Source organism: Neopsephotus bourkii, unplaced genomic scaffold (genome assembly GCF_033783945.1).
Source record: "Neopsephotus bourkii isolate Nb327-2 ecotype Australia unplaced genomic scaffold, CSIRO-AGI_Nbou_v1 NB_1292, whole genome shotgun sequence".
Classification (NCBI taxonomy): Eukaryota; Metazoa; Chordata; class Aves; order Psittaciformes; family Psittacidae; genus Neopsephotus; species Neopsephotus bourkii.
Genome location: NW_026901776.1, coordinates 3084520 through 3106709, shown reverse-complemented (window position 1 = coordinate 3106709; position 22190 = coordinate 3084520). Strand labels below are relative to the sequence as shown.

The following is a 22190-nucleotide window of genomic DNA, read 5'->3' as shown; positions in this document are numbered from 1 at the left end:
GCCATCCAGCCAGTTCTTTATCCACCGAGTGGATATCGAATTGATGTCTCTACAATTTAGAGACAAGGATGTCCTGTGGGACAGTGTCGAACGCTTTGCACAAGTCCAGGTAGATGACATCAGCTGCTCTACCCCTGTCCATCAGTTCTGTAGCCCCATCATAGAAGGACACCAAATTGGTCAGGCAGGATTTCCCCTTAGTGAAACCATGCTGGCTGTCACCAAGCACCTTGTTGTTTTTCATGTGCCTTAGCATGCCTTCCAGGGCAGTCTGCTCCAAGATTTTGCCAGGCACAGAGGTGAGACTGACTGGTCTGTAACTCCCCGGGTCATCCATTTTCCCCTTCTTGAAAATGGGGGTTGTATTTCCCTTTTTCCAGTCGTCAGGAACTTCACCTGACTGCCATGATTTTTCAAATATGATGGCAGCGGCTTAGCAACTTCATTTACCAGCTCCTTCAGGACCCGCGGATGGATTTCATCAGGACCCATGGATTTGTGCACATTCAGATTTTTAAGATGGTCTCGAACCAGATCCTCTCTTACAGTGGGCCCAAGGTCTTCATTCTCACAGTCCCTGTGTCTGCCTTCCAGGACTTGGGTGGTGCTGTCAGAGCCTTTGCCAGTGAAGACTGAGGCAAAGAAGTCATTCAGAACCTCAGCCTTTTCCAAATCCTGTGTAGCCAGTTCTCCCGAGAGCTTTCTGAGAGGGCCTACGTTCTCCCTAGTCTGTTTTTTATTTGCTATGTACCTGTAGAATCCCTTCCTGTTATCCTTAATATCCCTAGCCAAGTTTAATTCTAACTGGGCCTTAGCTTTCCTAAGCTGGTCCCTAGCTTCCCGGACAACATCCCTTTACTCTTCCCAAGCCACCTGTCCTTGCTTCCACTTTCTATAAGACTCTTTTTTCATTTGAATTTTCCTCAGCAGCTCCTTATCCATCCAAGGGGGTCTCCTGGCCCTCCTGCTGCACTTCCTTCTAGTTGGGATGCAACACTCCTGAGGTTGTAGCAGGTGATCCTTGAATATCAGCCAACAGTCTTGGGCCCCCCTGCCCTCTAGGGCTATATCCCATGGAATCTTACTAAGCACGCTCCTGAAGAGGCCAAAGTCTGCTCTCTTGAAGTCCAGGGCAGTGAGCTTGCTGCACGCTCTTCTGACTGTCCTGAGGATCTCAAATTCAACCATCTCATGGTCGCTGCATCCAAGGCTGCCCTGGAGTGTCACATTTCCAACGAGCCCTTCCCTGTTGGTGAGCACGAGGTCAAGCATGGCACCTCTCATTGTCAGCTCCTCTATTACTTGCAGAAGGAAGTTGTCTTCCACACAATCGAGGAACCTCCTGGATTGCTTGTGCCGAGCCGTACCATCATTCCAACAGATGTCAGGGTGGTTGAAGTCACCCATGAGAACGAGGGCCTGTGAGCATGAGGCTTTTCTTATCTGCTTATAGAGTGCTTCATTCGCAGGTTCTCCTTGATCAGGCAGTCTGTAACAGATCCCCACAGTAATGTCTCTCATAGCTGTTTTAAGACAAATGTCACATATGCAGACTGTAATAATAATTATCATTGTTTCATGCTTCGTAGTGCAAATGAGCAAATTTACTTGCAAACACTTTCAAGCTGCTATTTAAAAGGAAGACAATCCAACAAGCATCTTAAAACCAATTTCCTTTAAGGAAGACATAGGATAGATATGATGGATTAAAACTAAGTAGAATGCTAAGATTAAAAAGAATGTACCAAACCCAAAACCCGTTTATTTGCAGCCACTAATGCAAATGATATGTAGAGTTTTCATATGGAATAAAACCAAGAACAAGTCTGAAATGCTTAGAAGCCCTGTGTGAATTCTACATGTTAAACACTGACCTGTATCTGTACATTTCCTGCATCTTGCATGGCTTTTATAAAGAAATAGAGTAAGGCTGATTCATTATTGAAGAAGAAGCTCTGATAGCTAATCCAGCACTTTAAAAATCAATAAATTATTAAGTCTTGCCTACTTGAAGTGACAGGAAAATTTACCTGTTATTTTTTAGTTATGTTCATTTAATATTATGAATATAGTACTTCTCTTGTAAATGCAAAAAAAAGAAGAACACCTTCAGTCTTTTCAGTGTTGTCTAAAACATGATAGTCTAACCTAGGCCTCGTAAGTGCGGCTTGGAACTAAGTCTCTTGGATTTTCATCATTGACATAGCCATTCTGTCTCTGTGGTAGCGGGCTATTGGTTTTGCCTCAGTGGCCACCACTCCTGTAGAAATAAAAGGGACCATGTCTTCATTAGGGTAGTACTAGGGAAGTTAGTGTTCCCAAAGTTCTTGCACATACTGTTGTGCAAATTGTAAAACACAAATTATTTTCTGTAACTCTTTGCTAGGCACTTTGTAAGTTTTACATGTTTAGGAGATATACTCACTTTAAATGGCACAATTTCTGGGACAGTGTATCATCGTGTTTCCTTTCTGAAAGGCTTTTTGATCAGTGATCATTCTTCTGACAAATCATATCCTTGGTGCCAAATATAGCGGGTGACCACATCAGTCAAAACCAAGACAGTAGTAGGTACTCTCTTTTTGCCTTGCTTTCAGCACAGTCACCTAACTGACGTATAAGACGCTCCCCATTCGATGCCCTATAGACTCACTCCTACTTGGCTTCCTTATGCGCAGGGAGGAGGGAGCACAGTTACACAGTATCACAGTATGTTAGAGATTGGAAGGGACCTCAAAAGATCATCTAGTCCAATCCCCCTGCCGGAGCAGGAACACCTAGATAAGGTTACACAGGAACGTGTCCAGGCGGGTCTTGAATGTCTCCAAACAAGGAGTTGGTAGATAGTTGTCCTGGTTTTAACATACATGATTTCAGTTACAAGCATTTTTCCTTGTGAAGGTGTCAATTGTACCTCAAATAAAGGTTTTCTTGATAATGGGAGGGAATATAGTCTAATGCCTTCAGTAAAGAAAATATTTTTCATGTAAATTAGCCTCAATGCTGCTTCTTTAAAGATAGTGAGAGTTGTGATGATATCCATTTTAGAGGAGGGCTGCTTCAGTTTGCATACCAGAAAAAACTGCTTAAAAGACATTCAGGACATCTTTTTGAAGAATATAAAGAGTTGGAGCTTGTTTTCTTCTATAGCCTTTTTACCTGTCATGGCTAGGAAAGGTGCAAACATGTATAAAAATTTATGGTGCTGTAGAGTGAAGTCCTTGTTATGGTTGAAGTAAAATACCTCTAGATGGTTATGGTTTCAGTACAAATTTGCATGCATACTGATCTTAGAAAGAATAAAAATTAGACTTTAAGTTTCTTAGGCAACTTTGAATTGCATTTTGTTTACTGTAAGTTTCAGCATACATCACAGCTGAGGAGAACTTCAGGCATATTTCAGTATTTTCACAGTATCACAGTATGTTGGAGATTGGAAGGGACCTCAAAAGATCATCTAGTCCAATCCCCCTGCCGGAGCAGGAACACCTAGATAAGGTTACACAGGAATGTGTCCAGGAGGGTTTTGAATGTCTCCAGAGAAGGAGACTCCACAACCTCCCTGGGCAGCCTGTTCCATTGTTTTGTCACCCTCACTGAGAAGAAGTTTCTTCTCAAGTTTAAGTAGAACCTCTTGTGTTCCAGTTTGTACCCATTGCCCCTTGTCCTATCATTGTTTGCCACTGAGAAGAGCCTGGCTCCATCCTCGTGACACTCCCCCTTTATATATTTATATACACTAATAAGGTCACCCCTCAATCTCCTCCAAACTATAGAGACCCAGCTCCCTCAGTCTTTCCTCATAAGGGAGATGCTCCACTCCCTTAATCATCTTAGTTGCCCTGCACTGGACTCTCTCCAGCAGGTCCCTGTCCTTCTTAAACTGAGGGGCCCAGAACTGGACACAATATTCCAGATGAGGTCTCACCAGGGCAGAGTAGAGGGGAAGGAGGACCTCTCTCGACCTACTAACCACCCCCCTTCTAATACACCCCAGGATGCCATTTGCCTTCTTGGCCACAAGGGCACAGTGTCGGCTCATGGTCACCCTGTCGTCCACTAGGACCCCCAGGTCCCTCTCCCCTACACTGCTCTCTAACAGGTCGTTCCCCAACCTATACTGGAACCTGGGGTTGTTCCTGCCCAGGTGTAGGACTCTACTCTTTCCCTTTAGTCAAGCACTTCCTGAAACTGTTGATACAAAACAGTTAAAACATTTTTAATGACCATAGTGAAGTTACTTCAGATTTTCCCTTTGTATCTAAGACAGAGAATGGTTTCATAATATTCCCTTTGATTTCACTTTCAATTACTTTTAGACACACCACTGGAATATGAAATATACCTGAAATAAAAACTTAAAAGGATATGAATTAAAACTGCCGTAATACTAAGTTCAATCTTATTCTTATTTTCAAAGAGAACATCTTTTAGAAATTAAATTCTAGAGAGTTCCCAAATGTTTTCATCTGGGCTATATATAACTCACTGTCTGGAAACCAATCTAGTAGTTACAGGAGTTACAGGAGTAGTTACAGATTTGTGTTACAAATACATTTTCCAAATGGTATTTGCTATGTAAAATTGCAAAAAGTGTTAGCTTTTCAAGGCTCATCCGTTTTCTTTACTACGTGGTAGGAGGAGAGATGACTCATCATCAATAGAGAGGCATGATATGAGCTAAGCAGAACTAAAGCTGCAATAGTTGTAGTGTTTATATTGTATGAGAATATATTTGAGTTCAGGTTACAATATAAACAGTATGTTATTAAAGAAATACAGTGGAATTAAAATTTTGACTCATTCTGATTCTGAGTTAATCATTGACAAGGTAACACCTTAAGAGAAGAAGGCAGATAAGATTGCCCTTTTTTCTTTTTTTTTCTTTTTTGTCTTGTGCATCCAAACCCATCGATTTCCCTGAGTGCTCAGTGTAGCAGATCCTATGGCACCGTCCCCTGGTCTGGTCAAAGAGGTGAGACCATCATAGCATAATGAAGCACATCTATTTTAGCTCTGTTCAAGCCTTCTACATGTTTAATTTAGAACAGTTATCCATTAAGAGCCTTTCTGATGCTTTATGTGGCAAATCAGTTTTCTGCTGGGGAATGTTTTCACAGCCACACTGTTCCATGAGATTTTTTTTTATGATGTCATTATCTGGAAGTACTGAAATACTTCATTTTGGTTATGTTGTTTTATAGAAGCATCAGGAAGATGATGAAACATTGTTTGGTTTATACTAAAAAAAAGGCTTTGCTGCTGTTGAATTTAGCATTTTGATAGCATTAAAGAAAAACATTTTGGATTTTTTTGTGTTGTGCAAAGGTTTGATGTTTATTTCCACTTCACAACAAGGTGAAATTTGAGTTTCAGAATTTGTGTGATTCGTGAAGCAATCTTTTAAGGATGCACTTTTTGGTCAGGGAAATTCAGAAAATAATGGAGAAGTTGGGGGCTATATTGGCCAACAACAGAATATGATCAACACAGAGAATCTTCATTATCCAGTCAAATTTTCACATCAGAAATGCTGTCTGTCCAGTCCTTAGCAGAGATACTGTCTGTTCCAGTGTGTTTGAATAGCTATTAGGGTAAGATTTTAAAATTACTGAATGATCTCTGCAACACCAAACTGCTAAATACCTTCTGCCTCTGCTAGATCTTCTGCCTTCCCTGATATACTTGGCTTGGTGATCATCATCTTTATTAGGATTAGGGTACAGCACATTAAGGCACCACCAGAACATTGTATTGTATTTGCTTTGTATGTAGTACAAGTTACTTGTGGGTGCTTCGTCTTAAGAACCTGTGCTTGGAGCCATAATTTTCCTCTATTTTCTCAGTGCATACATTTTTGTTTGGTAAAGGAGTTGTCTGTCTTTGTTAGGTCACTTGCTACAAAGAAGAAAAAGCTAGCTAGCAAGTACATTTGTCGTAAGGCAAGCTCAATGATGGTTTTAAACATGTGATAAGGGAAAATTACTGAAATTTAAAAGTGTATTGACAATGTTGGAATCTTGTTGCTTTCTTTCCTTGAGTGACAGTCATTTCTAGAAGCATAACTTGAGAGGGGAACTTCATTAATATTCTTAAAAAAATATGGAAACCAAGGTTTTAAAGTTGAATCTAAAGGTCTTTTTAAATATACTCACCTAAACTAATAATCACTTTCTGTAAAAGAAAACAATAATTAATCAGAAGCATATAAATATATTCCAACAGCAATTACTTAAAACCGTGGAATGTCTGTGTTCCAGAAATAGTGATCATCAAAGATACACTCTTTGCAAAGTCAATAAACAATGAGAACTAGTGAATTTGAGATTAACAACGTCTTCAGGCTCTTCCTGGCTGGCTTGAATTGCTGCTGTGTTTGTGTGCTGCATGACAAACTGATTATCTCTTGTTTAAGCAATGTGTTTTACTGGCTGTTAATATGACTAGCAAAAAAAGATCTGTTTCCCTGAGACACTGCTCTCCTGTAAGTGTAAGGAAGAAATGCTGGACCTTAGACTACCATATTTCACAGTGCACTTACTGTGCAAGTGGAGTCAGGCAGGCTAATGGTGGACCCACTGCTAGAGGCTGGCAAGCTCTCAAAAGACACAAAGCAGATGAGCAGAAGCATATGCTAGTCCAAAAATTTTACAGAGGAGTGTTGCAAATTGTTGCTATGAATGCCATGCCATCCACAGCAGTGTGCTTTGCTGAGCCTGTAGAAGGGATCAACAATACCAGTTTGGCAGCAGTAAAGGCAACAGTATGGCAGGTATGAGGAAACAAAGGTGGCTATGTGTAAGCAGGAGCCTCTATTCCTGTCCATTGGATATTATTTGTTGAAACCAGTGGTATGGCAGGCATTTATTTGTCTGTTGGTATTTGACAGGAGCTCATTTCTATGCATGTTCACATAGAATTAGCATAACAGAAAGGAGAGCTAAACCAGCCTAGTATATACTTAGTTTCTAAGTATAAAGTTTCTAAGTATAAACCTGCCTCATGCAATGTGAAGTAGAAATTTGAAGAGAATAATCTGCTTAAGTTTTCCCTCCTAGGTGACCTATATCCATTCTCTTTTGCATCAAGAACAATTCTTACCAGTGATATTACCACTACTCCCTTTTCTCTATATTTTGAAGATCAGAGTGGCTCTGTTCCCAGGCTATCAAGCAGTGGGAAATGATCCGCCTACTGCCATCATCAGACTATTTGCTAGTCCAGGCACGTGTACCCTCTGCTGCTCTCCATTAATTTCTTATCTATCAAAGGGTACCAGGACAATTGTATTAATTGCTGTTGCCAGATTGAACAAGGTATAATTATTTCATGGAAAAACACTTTAATTTTTGAATGTAGGGGGTTTGTTGTCTTTTCTTTCCTGTTGCAATAGAGGGCTGCTAGCTCTATTTTTTAATCAATTGATTAGTTCATTTTAGCTCTTTTCAGGTTGTAAGAAGATTTAGCAAGAACATGTTTTTCCCACACCTCTTCATGCCCACTCCCTCCCAGCACTGGGACTATATTGCATTTAGACAGCACAACTCTTTAGCTGACTGAGAAATCTTTATTCTCATCAGGGCCTCAACACAGAAATTGTTTGCTTTCACATTCCACTAGTAAACAGCAGCCCTGGTACTGAATACCTGTTTGCTTTCTGTATCTTTACTGGTCCTCCCTTTAATTTCCAAAGAGAGGGTATACCATCCATTCCTGAGTCTGCAGTCGATGGTTATAGAAAAAATGGTGGCCAATAGCAATTTACATAAAATATGTACAGGTCTTAGAATGTTACATGGAGAGGCCAAAATACAAATAAATAAATAGTTGTGTACAGAGGCTAGGAAGAAGAGGAACAGAACTGGTTTGGATATGTACGTGAATGCTTTTGTATATGTGTTCCCTTACCAAGGTTGGGGTTTTTTTACATCTTGGTACTATTTATTCTTACTCTGACAGTGTAAACAGCTAGGACGCAACAGGTGCTAAAAGTAGTATACACGTCACTGTGTACTGCTAGGCAACAGTAGGACCTTAATTTTTCTCTGCGTCTCGTGAGAAAGGAAAAAAATGAGCTGCAGCCTCATCCTCACAAAGAGCTTCTATACTTGCTACTCTAAGTTATAAAAGACCCATCCCACGTTCACAGCAAGACCACCATCCATTCTCAGCTGTTTCATCCAATGAAATGAAACAGTGAAATATACAATAAAATAACATGAAGAATAGAATCCAGACTCCAGGACTCAAAGTATTATGTATTACACTATTACCTCCAGGCTGATGTTTTCAAAGCACTCCTATGTTCTCTACTCCCCAAAATCTACAGCACAATATGGGGAAATGCTATCCTTATTACAGAGATAAGTACATGGCCTGTGACCTAGCAAAGGTTGCACCACAGTCTAGTGGTCCAGCATTGCTCAGAATAGTGTCTTTTTTTGTTATTCTTCTACCTGATAATGGATAGCTGAAAATTAATCATAGAATCATAAAACAGTTAGGGTTGGAAAGGAACTTAAGATCATCAAGTTCCAACCCCCCTGCCATGGACAGGGACACCTCGCTCTAAACCATATCACCCAAGGCCTCGTCCAGCCTGGCCTTGAACACTGCCAGGGATGGAGCATTCAAAACCTCCCTGGACAACCTATTCCAGTCCCTCACCACCCTAACAGGAAAGAATTTCTTCCTTATATCCAATCTAAACTTCCCCTGTTTAACTCATTGCCCCTTGTCCTGTCACTAAAGTCCCTAATGAAGAGTCCCTCCCTAGCATCCCTGTAGGCCCCTTCAGATACTGGAAGGCTGCTATGAGGTCTCCACGCAGCCTTCTCTTCTCCAGGCTGAACAGTCCCAACTTTCTCAGCCTGTCTTCATATGGGAGGTGCTCCAGTCCCCTGATCATCCTTGTGACCCTCCTCTGGACTTGTTCCAACAGACCCATGTCCTTTTTATGTTGAGGACACCGGAACTGTACACAATACTCCAAGTGAGGTCTCACGAGAGCAGAATAAAGGGTCAGGATCACCTCCTTCGACCTGCTGGTCATGCTCCTTTTGATGCATCCCAGGGTACAGTTGGCTTTCTGGGCTGCAAGCGCACACTGAAGCCGGCTCATGTTCATTTTCTCATCGACCAGCACCCCCAAGTCCTTCTCCGCAGGGCTGCTCTGAATCAGTTCTCTGCCCAACCTGTAGCTGTGTCTGGGATTGCTCCGACCCAGGTGTAGGACCTTGCACTTGCCATGGTTAAACTTCATGAGGTTGGCATCAGCCCACCTCACAAGTGTGTCAAGGTCCCTCTGGATGGCATTCCTTCCCTCCAGCGTATCAACTGAACCACACAGCTTGGTGTCATTGGCAAACTTGCTGAGGGTGCACTCAATCCCACTGTCCATGTCAGTGACGAAGATGTTAAACAAGATGTCTCCTGCTTTTTCACAGAAACTTCCAAATACTTCCCATGCACCAGCAGGTTCATGTATCAAATGGTAGCTCTGGGCATAATGAATGTGAGGGTAGGGATGAAGAAAGACAGGAATTTTTTGCAGAGGTTGTTACTTTGTCCAGGCTTCAAGAGACATTCCTAAAATGGAGACATTAGTGATGGGTCCATGGTCATTGCCAGAAGCTGATAATGATGGGAAGAAAAATACTTTGATTCTTAGGACACATTTGATTAATATGCTACCAAGTTACTTGTAAAAGCAGAAACACTGCTTTAAGTTCCTATAAAAATGTCATAGACAAAAAGCCAGTCCTAGCTACAGGGCTGCAATTAATATCTCACAAATGCTCATGTGAATGTCTCTGGGAAAACAGAGCAGCAAAGGAATGAACTCAATAAACTAAAATATACGGGAATATATTTTCTCTAAGTTTTAATTTTTGGTTTGCTATTTTTACTGTGGTTGGTGGGAGCATAACCTATAAGATGTCTGCCATATATGAGCATATAATATACGTCAGTTTGCAATTTTAGAAAGAAATGCAGTACTTACTATGGATGGTATGATTATTTTAAATTCAAGAGCTCTTGATTGCATATTAAAATGCATATTTAAATTTTTTATAAATCTCCATTAGTGGATAAATCATGTTAGATAATTTCAATTGTCAGCACAACTTATATTTTAATGAATTGCTGGAATTATCCTCAAGAGCTAATAGATTTTGCTTTTGTTGTGACAGAGTGCTTGAGGTGCAAATGTAAAGAACTACCATGAGAAGAACAATGACATTTTTACTTTGAGAACAGACCCAGTCATATCTGCTTCAGACAGTTGTGCTGCACAATTATTAATGTTTAGAATAAATTAATTCATAATCCCTGAATAGCGGTGAAACACTGCAAATGAAAAATAACCTGAATTGGGTGGATGTATCGAGTTGGAGCAAAGATCAGTCTTACTTCTAACACTGTTCATTCATGCTGTATGATGTAAGTGATTTTTATTAGGCCAAGTAATTGAGCATAATACAGTCTTTAAAAAATTCGGTTATTTTGGTAAAAGCTGAATGGGATTAGATTTTCAGTCAGACTAATGCTCCAAAATATAGGTTCTTAGAATTTGAATAACTTCATTTCTTTTCCATTTTAAAAATGCAGCCCTGCAGCAGATCTTTGAAGTGTAAACTCTGAGGCATAGAAGTATTAAAATAATCATGGATCTGGAGGAAATAGCACAAAAAAACATCCAGCACAGCTTAATCAAAAATAGAAATTCATTTGAACTTTCTGTGGTCTATTGAATATTAAAACATTTCATTTTTCAAATAACAAAAAAGAAGCCTTGAGCGAAGTTCTTATCATAGTCAGTGACATTTCTGGTGTAAAACTTGAACATTAAAATTTAGGATGAAAGTTTCTACTTAGCTTCAGCAAACTTTTCCTGTATCTTGTATTTTGTATTTATTGCTATTAGCTAAAAAATAGCTGGTCTGTGCTGGAGATCGTGGAACACTAAGACCTGTCTGTTAAAAAATAAAAGTGCTAAAATCCCAAAATGACTAATTTGGCCAAAGTATTTTTATTCAGTAATTCCATGGCAATTTGTCATTAAATTCGTGTTTTAGGGATTTCTGTTATAGCCTGTGCCCCCATGCTAGGTGGTATCTCTGAAGATGAGTTTTTTGTGCAACTGCGATGTGGTAGAATTTATTTTCTTCAGATGGGGTTTCCCATTGGAGATGGTTCTTTTGGTGTGAGAATGGTTAATGAGCAAATTCTGGGGGAACTTCTGGGTTCTTTATATCCAATCCTGCAACTTTTTTCAGGAGTTTCTGCAGAGCATCACACTATGCTGTTATACTTAACATCACTAAATTTTTCTGAAGTTTTTTTTTGGTCAAAATAACTAAATTAAATAGCTATTCAGGAAATCTGTGATGATCAAAAGGGTGTTTTGGACATCAGTTTTCAGAGTCTTAAGCATAGAGAATAGTAAGAGCATGAGTCACTGAAAGAGCGTTTTGAAATAGCAATGGTGAAAAAAAAAAACGTTTTCAAACCAGCTGTGTAAATTAACCAGTATTGTGTAGGAATGCTTTGTGAGATAAGAAGCAGGTTGACATTGTTGCTGGGCAAATGTCAAAACTGTAAGTCACTGTGTCTCCACTCGTGAATTCAAAATCACAAATCAAAGTGTATATAATTTATATATGTATTCCTGTTACCCCTGAATTAGGACTTAAGGATTTTCCCCTGTGAAAATCCTCTGTGAATATGAAGTATTTAGCAAAAATTACATTGCTGCCTCACTTCCTTCCATTGCCATCTGCGTGTGGGTGTCTTTGGGGGGCAGTATGGCAAGAATTAGAACCATTTCAGGAGGAAAATACCATATTTCTTGGAGATACTGAAGTGGAAATATGAAAAAAATCAATTGCTTGAAGCAGTAGCGTGGTGAAGACAAAGCCTTTTTGTTGAACTTGGAGGTGTTTGTTTTTATATGCTATTTTCAAACTGCTGATGTAAAAAAATAGGAAGTAAAACTGTTTATTGTGGCAGAGATAATCTCAGGCAGCTTTTACTGTGTTGCAAAGAGTATCAAAGCACAATTCGCAGACACTGATATGTGTATGAAAGAACACATTTGAGTAAGTGATAAGCAATTTTGTAAAAACTAAGAGGGCGGAAGCTTCAGTATGTGATGACAATGCTACGGAAAGCTAATAACATTGCTGTGGATAATGCCACTGCTATGTTTTTGAATACTTTTTTTTCAGCTTGGCTTTTTTTTTCAAGACATTTTAATTGTGAAATCTGCAGAACTACTGTAAGTAGTATCTCCAGCTAGGTACACTGTGTAATTGTATATGTTCTTAAAAAAATCTTAAATTAAATAGTCTGGTTTTATATTATAAGCAGGTATAAACTAAGGTAATTGAGTTTTATGCAAAACATAAGATTAGATGGCTCTACAATTTATGTACGGGTACGTACTACAGTTAAGAAGGGATATAAAATTACTTACAGTGGTCGCTCCTATCTACGAGCACTGCATTAAATAATGTTGTCTTTTCTGATACTAACCCACCACGTATTCTACTAGGCAGCTTTTCAGTTTTGGGGTCTCACCTGATTATGTTCCCCTGAAATACTTAGCATATGGTCTCAGGGTAGCCCTAGAAATGCCTTATTTTTGCTTCTTGAGAGGAGGCAAGCCATTCAAATGACCTAGGAAATCCCTTCATTTAGAAATTTCAGCTACTGCTGAATTACTGAAGAAAGCTCCTTTTTGGTATTTGCATATAATTACACAGGGTAAAGGAAAAAAACCCTGTGCCTTGGTGATGCTTTTGCCTGGGGAGCCCTCCTTCATGAAACTAACAATAAATTGTTCTTCTGTAACTTGGAAACTTTCTAATTAAGAAAGAAGATTTAGGTAGTGATCAGTGAAATTTTGTGGTGTTCCCTCATCAGTGAACCCCTCAAAAATTGTGCTTATCAGTCTACCCATTTTCTGTACAAAGTTGTCAGCAGGATACAGTGAAACATCTAAGAGACTTAAAAGAATGCCAGATGAACAATTTCTGGTAAGTAGCAAAATTGTTTCTCAAAAATGTGTTCTTGGTTTTCCTTAAGTAATCCTGGATGAATTTTCAGAATGAAAGCTCAAGATAGCCATGCAGGAACCAGAGGACAAATTTGGGATAGGAGTTACATATCTATTTCCTTTTCAGCTTTTCTTGAGGGAGGCTGCTCTTGTGTTCATACAGTGCTGTGTGATGCGCCAGGATGCACTTGCTGATACTGTTCTACTTTCCCTACACCAGCCTTCACTGCAGTAGGGAGGGGACGCCAGGTGCTCAGCTCTCCACATGGGTCTCCTACAGGGTAGCAAATAATTTTTTTTCTCCTGTTATCTCCCAAAATATTTAACAAAAAAGCATTACGGCTCCTTTGACCAGAATGCCTGAAGAGTGAGGTGGAAACACTCAGGTTGAAATGCCTGTAAACCACTTGTGTCTGAGCAGAAATTTGGAACAAATCGCCTCGTGCTTTAGAGAATATAATCAGCAGGCAATAGAGACTGTTGTCTTGCACATGGAATTTCTCATTCTTTGCATAAAGAAGTTATATTTTCACTGAGACAGAGATAAAAAATTGTCCTCTGGGCTTGTGGCTAAGCATTCACCTACAAGGCGGGTTAGCGACTTAGCGACAGCTTTATTACCTACTGATTTATGCAGTACACATGGGCATTGGGAATAGCATGAGTACAGTTAATTCTGGTGTTCAGAGGGTTCCTGTTCTCTGCTTGGAGGTGAATCCAAAACTATTTGGAGGAGGGGATTTAGCTCAAGAGTTCTGAAAGGTAATGAGGAAAGCAGAACATGATGAGCTGCTTAATTTCTGGCTGTTTCTCTCTTAATAGTACCCAAATGTGTTTGCATGTGTTTGAAGGGTAAAGAGAGGAATTGATTGAGAGGAGAAGGCTGGGTCATAATGATATGGAAAACCGAAAGTCACATAGCTTCTAGTCTTCTTTTATCATTATTGGATATTTCTGATGGACTGGAAATCAAGTAGTTCTCACTGAGAATCCTCTTAGGCTCCTTGCTCATCTCAGACTTTAGAAGTTTTGCTTGGAGTATGGATACAATATTTAAAAATGAAGTGTGTGATTTGGGTTTTTTTTAATTGGGAGATAAATTTTCTTCAGGGCAACCTTATGATGTTCAGAATTCTACTTATATTTCTTGTTCCCCACCCCCTATGTAATTTTTACATAGGAAAAGTTAAGATTTTGTTGTCAGCGGAATGTGTGAAATAGTATTTTCTTTATCCATGTCACATGAACACTGATACTTCATTATAGTCAAATAAGATCACATGGCTTTACATAATTTTGAAGAAAAGAATAAAAAATCTGTTACAATAGGAAGGCTGTGGTGGGTTTTCACCCTGTTTTCCTAAACAGCGTCAGTTTTGTCTTGCAAATATTTAACATGAAGCAGTGTACTGAAACACTCTAGTGCTTATTATAACACACTTGGGATTACAGGGGTCCCATCTGTGGTTACTGATATATTGCCAACTATGCACAGCTAGTGTCACCTAACGCGCACTTGCGAGCAGAGTTACTTGTGGCTGTTGAAGAGATCAAAGTAGAAGATGTCTTTTGAGAAGCTTTAGAGGTAAATGTTGCTGGAATGAAGCAGGAGTTTCTTTTGCTGGAGAAGACAAGGAGCCTGTGTGTATTGACACTTTAAGAGTGGACACAGATACACAACCATCATTAATAACCTCTTTAGTCTTTATGAATCAGATTTCTGTTCTGAACCTTGTTTATGAGACATAGTGTGAAGTAAGAAAACAAACTCTATCCCAGCTGAAACCAGGACAAACAACATCAAGAAATATGTTGTTCTTCACAGGGTTATGATAGCCAGAAATATGAATCCTTTCTGCTCTTCTAGGCTTGAGTATTTTTGAGGATTCCATAATGTAGAATGAGAGGGTCCAACTCAGAAGCATTGGGATGATTCATTTGAGGGTTTTATTACTATAAATTCCTGTGTCCATCTTCACTTAAAAAAAAATGCAGCCTTTATTGTTTTAAGACTAATAAACTAATTTTGTGCTTGAGAAGTTTTGTTAAAGTACATATTCTATGTACAGTTAGTATTATTCAGATGAGGTTTTTAAATCTGCAGCTTGTTACAAGGTTTCTTGAAGTGTAGGGGACTCAAATGTGTGGTCCACCTCCAATTATAGTAAGTCAAAAGAGTAAGTTTATGCATTTGTTTGCATGCATATTTTAAAAAGCAAGTGGCAGAAATAGTGTGTGAAAGTTGAAATGCAAATTTTGTTAATCAAACTGCACTTTGAACAATGATGTGTTTCTTTTAGAAGTCAGTCCATTTAAATTGTAAAGGTCATCATGTTAAAGATAAAAATGCAATCAGCAGTGTATTCAAATTATCACAGTTTCACCTCTGTTGACACTCATGGTAAATGATTATACCAGATTAGGTCTATAAATTTATCTTACATTAATCTACAATAACAGGGCAATGTTAAATAAAAATACAAGGTGGAAGGAATTTAAATTATTATGAAGTAAATTCAAATTTAGTTACACAGCTTCTTTATGTCATTTGCCTTATCTTCTCCTTTTACCATCTAAATGTTTGTTACCATCTTCTGGAACTAAGAACTGGGCAATCAAAGCACGTCCGAATACAGTTTCTGTTAGGAATTCAGTGCAGTTTAGTACTGACTAGAGCCATGGTTTATGGGAAAATACCTCTTTGTTCCTTCAAGCATTACTACAACCTCAGCCTCAAAGAGGAGTCCCCACACCCTTCTGTCTTTCACCTTTCTGTGCATAGTGCTATCAAGTGATGCAAATCTCTTTGCTCAGCTATAATAGACAGAGGAAAAAATGAGAATTAATCCAGTATGGATCAGAGTATGTTCTTGCACAAATATAACAAAAGGTAACATAGTCATTGCTTTTCTTCCCTCTGCTCTTCTGCCCTGAAATGTGGTACTTGATTTCTTTCAGATATATGCATACAGAATTCATACACAAACTGTGTTCTCAGAGAAAGAAATTGTAAAATATCCATGCTGATACAACAGAGTGACAACATATTCTATGGTTTGTAACCGCGAAAAGCTTGAAGGAGAATGCAGATAATCTTATAATGTTCACCAGGGGAAGCCTTTTATTGCAGAGTCTAACTGTTACACAGCAATTTTTGTGAGAAAACAGCTAGTGCTGAGAACCTGATAGGCCACTGGCTTTTACAATCACCCTGCTAATCTGATCCAGATTCTGTGTTTCCAATATCTGAATCAGTGTTGAGAAGTGAATTGCACATTTATTTTTTTTTAAAGCTTCCTGACTGAGGATTTTGAAGTATCAGTAAATAAACTTTCCTGATGTATCACCACAAATTATTAGAACAATGGAAATGCAGTGCTCTTTCCTTAGAATGATAGAATCATAGAATAGTTAGGGTTGCAAAGTACCTTAAAATCATCTAGTTCCAACCCCCCTGCCATGGCAGGGACACCTCACACTAAACCATGTCACTCAAGGCTCTGTCCAACCTGGCCTGGAGCACTGCCAGGGATGGAGCATTCACAGCCTCCCTGGGCAACCCATCCCGGTGCCTCACCACCCTTACAGTAAAGAACTTCCTCCTTATATCCAATCTAAACTTCCCCCGTTTAAGTTTCAACCTTTTACCCCTTGTCCTGTCACTACAGTCACTAACGAGTAGTCCCTCCCCAGCATCCTTATAGGCCCCTTTCAGGTACTGGAAGGCTGCTATGAGGTCTCCACGCAGCCTTATCCAGGCCAAACATCCCCAACTTTCTCAGCCTGTCTTCATATGGGAGGTGCTCCAGTCCCCTGATCATCCTGGTGACCCTCCTCTGGACTTGTTCCAACAGATCCATGTCCTTTTTATGTTGAGGACACCAGAACTGCACACAATACTCCAAGTGAGGTCTCATGATAGCAGAGTAGAGGTGGAGGACCACCTCCTTTGACCTGCTGGTCACGTTTCCTTACTAATTTACTAACAGTCTTGCCTTAAATTTAGAAACTGCTAATTTCTAGAGTAAAGTTCATTAAGTTTTCCTACTGTGAGTTGCTTGCATAAAATTCTCCATATTCTCAAGACCAGGTGGTGAAGTGCTGAAGGTCACCCAGTCAACCAAGGCACTCCCTTGAGGCTGCTCCTGGATGACCTGCTGCTGCCTTTCAGCAGACAAACACCCACCCAACAGGCCCAGCTTCCTGGCTTTCATGGCACAAGATAAACATCTCCATGGTTATGTGTCGTGGTTTGAACCCAGCCAGACAGTTTGTCACTCACTCCCCCCCTTCTTGCCCTCCCCCTATTCCCAGAGGGACGGAGAGGAGAATTGAATAGAATGCAACTCCCACGGGTTGAGATAAGAGCAGTTTAGTAACTAAGGTATAACACAAATCACTACTGCTACCACCAGTAATAGTAATGATAAAGGAAATAACAAGGGAAGAGTATACAACACCTCATCACCAGGCAATCGGTAACTCACCCCCCCAGCCTGACCAAGCACCGACTGATACCTCCTCCAACCCCGCAGTCCCTAGCCCTTCCGGGTAACTCTCTGTTACATCCAGGTCATGACATGCTGTGGTATGAAATACCTCTTTGGTCAGTTTGGGTCAGGTGTCCTGTCTCTGCTTCCTCCCGGCTTCCCATCCTCCCTGGCAGAGCATGAGGCCCACAAAGTCCTTGGCCAAACCAAAACATCATTGTTATCAGCTCTGTTCCCAGCTGAAAGTCAAAACACAGCACTGCACCAGCTACCAAGAAAGAGAAAAATGGCTGCTACTGCTAAACCCAGGACATTATGTCACTGTTGAGAGTTTGGATGGCAAGTCTTAATGAAGATAGAATAAGTGTTTACCGGATTGTCAACAGCAAACCCCTCTCTCTTAGTATCAGTAACTCAGGAGAGCTTCCTGTGTCCCTGTGTTTCTTCACCATCTGTAAATATCTGAGGTCTACAGGTGAAAAAAATGATAGACTTTTAGTTACTAAACCAAGATATTAGCAGTAAAAGAGGTGGTTTTGTTGTTTTTTTCTTCAAGGTTGAAACTACCTCCTTACGAAATAAGAAATCATTGAGTTAAGTTTCTCAGTGGTCTCATAGTTTGTGATTCAGATTAATAAAATATATTTTCTTGCAACTTGAATCTTCTTCAGCTAGATATGTTCTTGAATTTTTAAAAAGATAAAGCATTTTGAATTTTAATTTTCTTTTGCAGAATGACTATCAGATATTTTTGTTGTCAGATCAAGGCTTACATGGCTCATTACGTCTATGCACAGCAAAAAATGGATCCGTAATTCCCATGAAATTTTATGTAGTTCAACATCAACACTATTCTGAAATGCACTCTGTAAAGACTTGTTTGAAATAAGGCTTTTGCTCTTGAAAGCTAATCTTAGCATTGCCCTGCTCTTTATGACTTGACTTTGAAATTAGCATTGCAGAGTCCAGAGAGCACACTTCCTCAAAAATATTTTCTTAAGATGCTATGACAGCTTCATCAACTGCTACTTTTGGACCATTTCATTTAAAATTAATCACTTGTGGAGTTTTCAGCAAGTACACTTCACAAAGAATACACTTTTTTGTTTGTTATGAATGTAGACGTATTTTTGCCTCTTTAAAAAAGTTGAAATAGTTTTGGACTTCAGTAAGATCTTCTGAATTTTATTGCCTTTATCCAGGTAGATGCTGGCATTTATGAAATATCAGTGTTGGCTCTGTCTTTTTTTTAATGATTTCTGCTTGTGCTGTCTTAAATTAATTATTACAGATTATCACTTTGCCTTGTCCAGTTTTATTTGCTATAGAAATTAACAGGACATTTGAGGGTTGTTTTGGGATTTCAAAATTCAGTTGGCAATTTCATTCTTTTGCACCTTAGAGATCTAATAGCCAGCTTGCCTTTTAGCTGTGTTCTGGAAGTGAAGGAGGGAGACTTGGAGAGCTTAGCTTGATAATCTACTTTGAAAATGTCATTATTGGAGCTTTGTTATCCCACATTACCTCTAACTGGCACATAAGACAGTATAGAAAACTGAGTATCTTTCTGACACAACGAATATTTTCTATTTGGGTTGCTGAAATTTTCCTTTTTAAGGCAAGTCCAATATCAAGGTAGTAGCTTCTATAAAATTTATGTTGTCCAAATAGCTTGTCTTTTTGATAGATTCTTGGTAATAGGTTCAGGTTTGAAGGTTAATGATGTTTTATCCTATAAACATTAGGTTTTGTTTACAAATAATCAAGTCGGTAAGATTTTTTCATTCTAATCCTTGGATCATAATTCCTGTATATGTTAATAAGCTGTATGAAAAATGACATGAATTTACTGGTCACCAGATTTTCAAAGCTAGGACTCAAAGGAAATATTTTTTTCCTGTAAAGTGTTCACATCCTTTGCTACTATGTTCTTTTCATGAGATAAGAAATAATAGTAATGGCTTTGTTTTTAGAAACACATTTGCATAAGTAATAAACCTTAGAAGAGAGCACAGGAATAATCAAATGAAATTGTTTTGTTGATTCAATGTCAAAAGTAGCAGTTAAAAAAAACCCTAAGCAACAAACAACACATCAAGCAGCAAGCTCTACAGGATAATACCTTTATTATTCTTTTTAGGAATAGAGTTGGCCACAAGGTCTCTCAAAGGAATATGATCTGATAGGTTTCTCACTTGTGATATGACAAATTACTTGCAACTTCGTTTTACTTGAATAGCCTTCACACTAAAAGAAGTGTTCATGTTAATATTTATTCATCTGGGCTTTTGTCATTGAAGTCATGCAGCTGAAATCATTGGAGTGTTCAAACGTGATAGCTGGCTTAAACTGCTGTTCAGGCTGTTGGGTACCAGGGGAATGGCTTCACTGTAAAATGTGAATAGAGCAGTAACGATCTTTCAAAATCAGATGATCCGATTGTCAAGAAATACCATTTCCCACTAGTTTTTATAATAAACCAGAAGATAGGGTGGCATATGGAGGTAAAATTTCTGATATGTAGATAACGTATTCAAATGTGATGCCAGGAGTTGAGGACTAAAGAAAAGCAGGTAAAGAGGTAAGAAGTATTTGAAGGTGAGATAAAAAGAACAAAATTTCTTTCCATAATGTACCCAAGAGAGCTGAAGGAAGCCAAAGTTGAGAATCAGTATTTGAAAATGTCATGTTGTTTTTCTAATTACTTTTTGTCTCTGACCTTTGAGAATTTAGGAAAATAGTAAGGCTAACTAACTTCTCAGATGACAAAAAAATATAGCTAGGCTTGGAATTATGTTGTTGAACTCTATGAAGTTTCATCTTATACCACGGTAAAATTCTTCCTTCAGTGTCAGCCTCATAAAATTGGTATTATAAATAAAGTACAGAAATTGTATTTGTAAAAATGCACACAAATGTAACATCTTGATGTAGTAATGTCTGTCTGAAACATTTTGTAGACATTCAAGCGCATGCAAAGGAAAATTGCCTCATTTAAGGAATAAATCTGTGTAAATGCTGTGTGAAATGGTGCCACTGGAGTTCAACATCTATAAAAAATTTAGACATGTTATGTAGCAATTAAAGCCTCTGCTCTGGACACAGAGAGAGTTCTCTCTGATATGTAATCAATTTAGTAACGCCTATGTGTAAAAATTTCTGATACAATTAATGAGGCTTTGTAAAATACATTATAAAGCTATTCACTGTGTAAATTATCTTCTTTAAAATTCAAACAGTAAGAAGAAATAAATTTTCTTTCTTGTCTGAAATACTTTTTAAAAATGTCATATTTTTTGCCTTAAGAACTTCAAAGAAAACTGCACTATGGGAATGTCATAGTCCAAAACCAGGGAAGTATAGAAAGAAATATCAGTCTAGGGAGTGACAGGGAAAATACCCTGCACATTCTAATGCCATGTATTCCTGAGAATAATGTTAAGTCCATTCATGAGACTTGATTGTTTTGATTTGTTTGATTGTGTAGACTTTTACTATAATTTTAAATTTAAGGTTTGTAAAAGAATTGTGTTGCTGTGCCTGCTGAGAAATGAATAACTTAAATATTGGTGCTGCAAGGAAGTACTATGTGACATGCCTCTCTATTACATTGCTTGTCTGAACTGGAGGGCTGATGATGACAACCATTATGAAACATGGAGAATTTTCACATAAACCCTCCTCAGGGTTTCATTGTATTTTCCCCTTGAGCCAATTTGGTCATTTAAAGTTGTTTAAATACTAAATGTGTTTGTCATTTTGTTAGTATAGCTGCTTTATGATTTATTTTGTAATTCATGTTCACACTGCAGGTTTCAGTCTGAAAAACAAGACTGACTTCAGCTTGTGACTTGGCACATAGAGTGCAGTGTATCACAACTGTATGGTTAAGAGGAGTAGAAGGAATTAGGTGAAGTTGGAAGGATACTCAATGTGAAAGACAACAGGGATTCTGGTATTGAAGGTGTTAAGTGGTGAGCAGTAACATGGGACCTTAAAATAAGGAAGGAATTTAGAAAGAAATGGATAGGCAGTAAATGAAGGGATACAGAAAAAGGAGACTGGAGTGGTAAGGAAAGATCTCTAGCACCAGATGTAAGAGCTTAGCCACAAGGTGAAGTTTGAAACATTGGTAGTACATCAACACCGCCTGTACCTAGAGCAGTAATGCTCTCATTGGTGCATGTCTGTCCTTCCTATACCATACCCTTCTTCAATATGATTTCTCACTAGTAAGTGAGACTTCCTGATGTAATTTTTGTAAACACTGCCTATGCTCAGTTAACCACTTTTGGTTTTCTTAGGTGTTCTTCTCTATGTCCATCTTCTTTGATATGAAACAAAGGAAATGGCTTTGAGCAACCTGGTCTCAGGAAAGGTGTACCTGTCCATGGCAGGAGGTTGGAGCTAGATGATCTTCAAGGTCCCTTCCAACCAAAACCATTCTATGATTCTATGATCCTATGATTTAGGTAACTGATTATGCTTTTACAGGTAGCCAGTGAAATGAATTGAAAATAACTATAGCATAAGTCATAGTTACAGATATACAATCAGAAGGCAAATTTGAACACAAACTGCAGCTCCTAAGAGGAGTTCTAATGCCATGTATTAGACCTAAGGGAGTTTTTAAGCCTACA

General features: G+C 38.8%; 1 protein-coding gene across 7 annotated transcripts in view; it reads left to right on the top strand.

Moving 5' to 3' along the window:
• The window catches only part of RGS7 (regulator of G protein signaling 7), a 254779-nt gene that overhangs the window by 128188 nt on the left and 104401 nt on the right, over positions 1-22190 (top strand). The gene's annotated exons all lie outside the window — the stretch shown is intronic.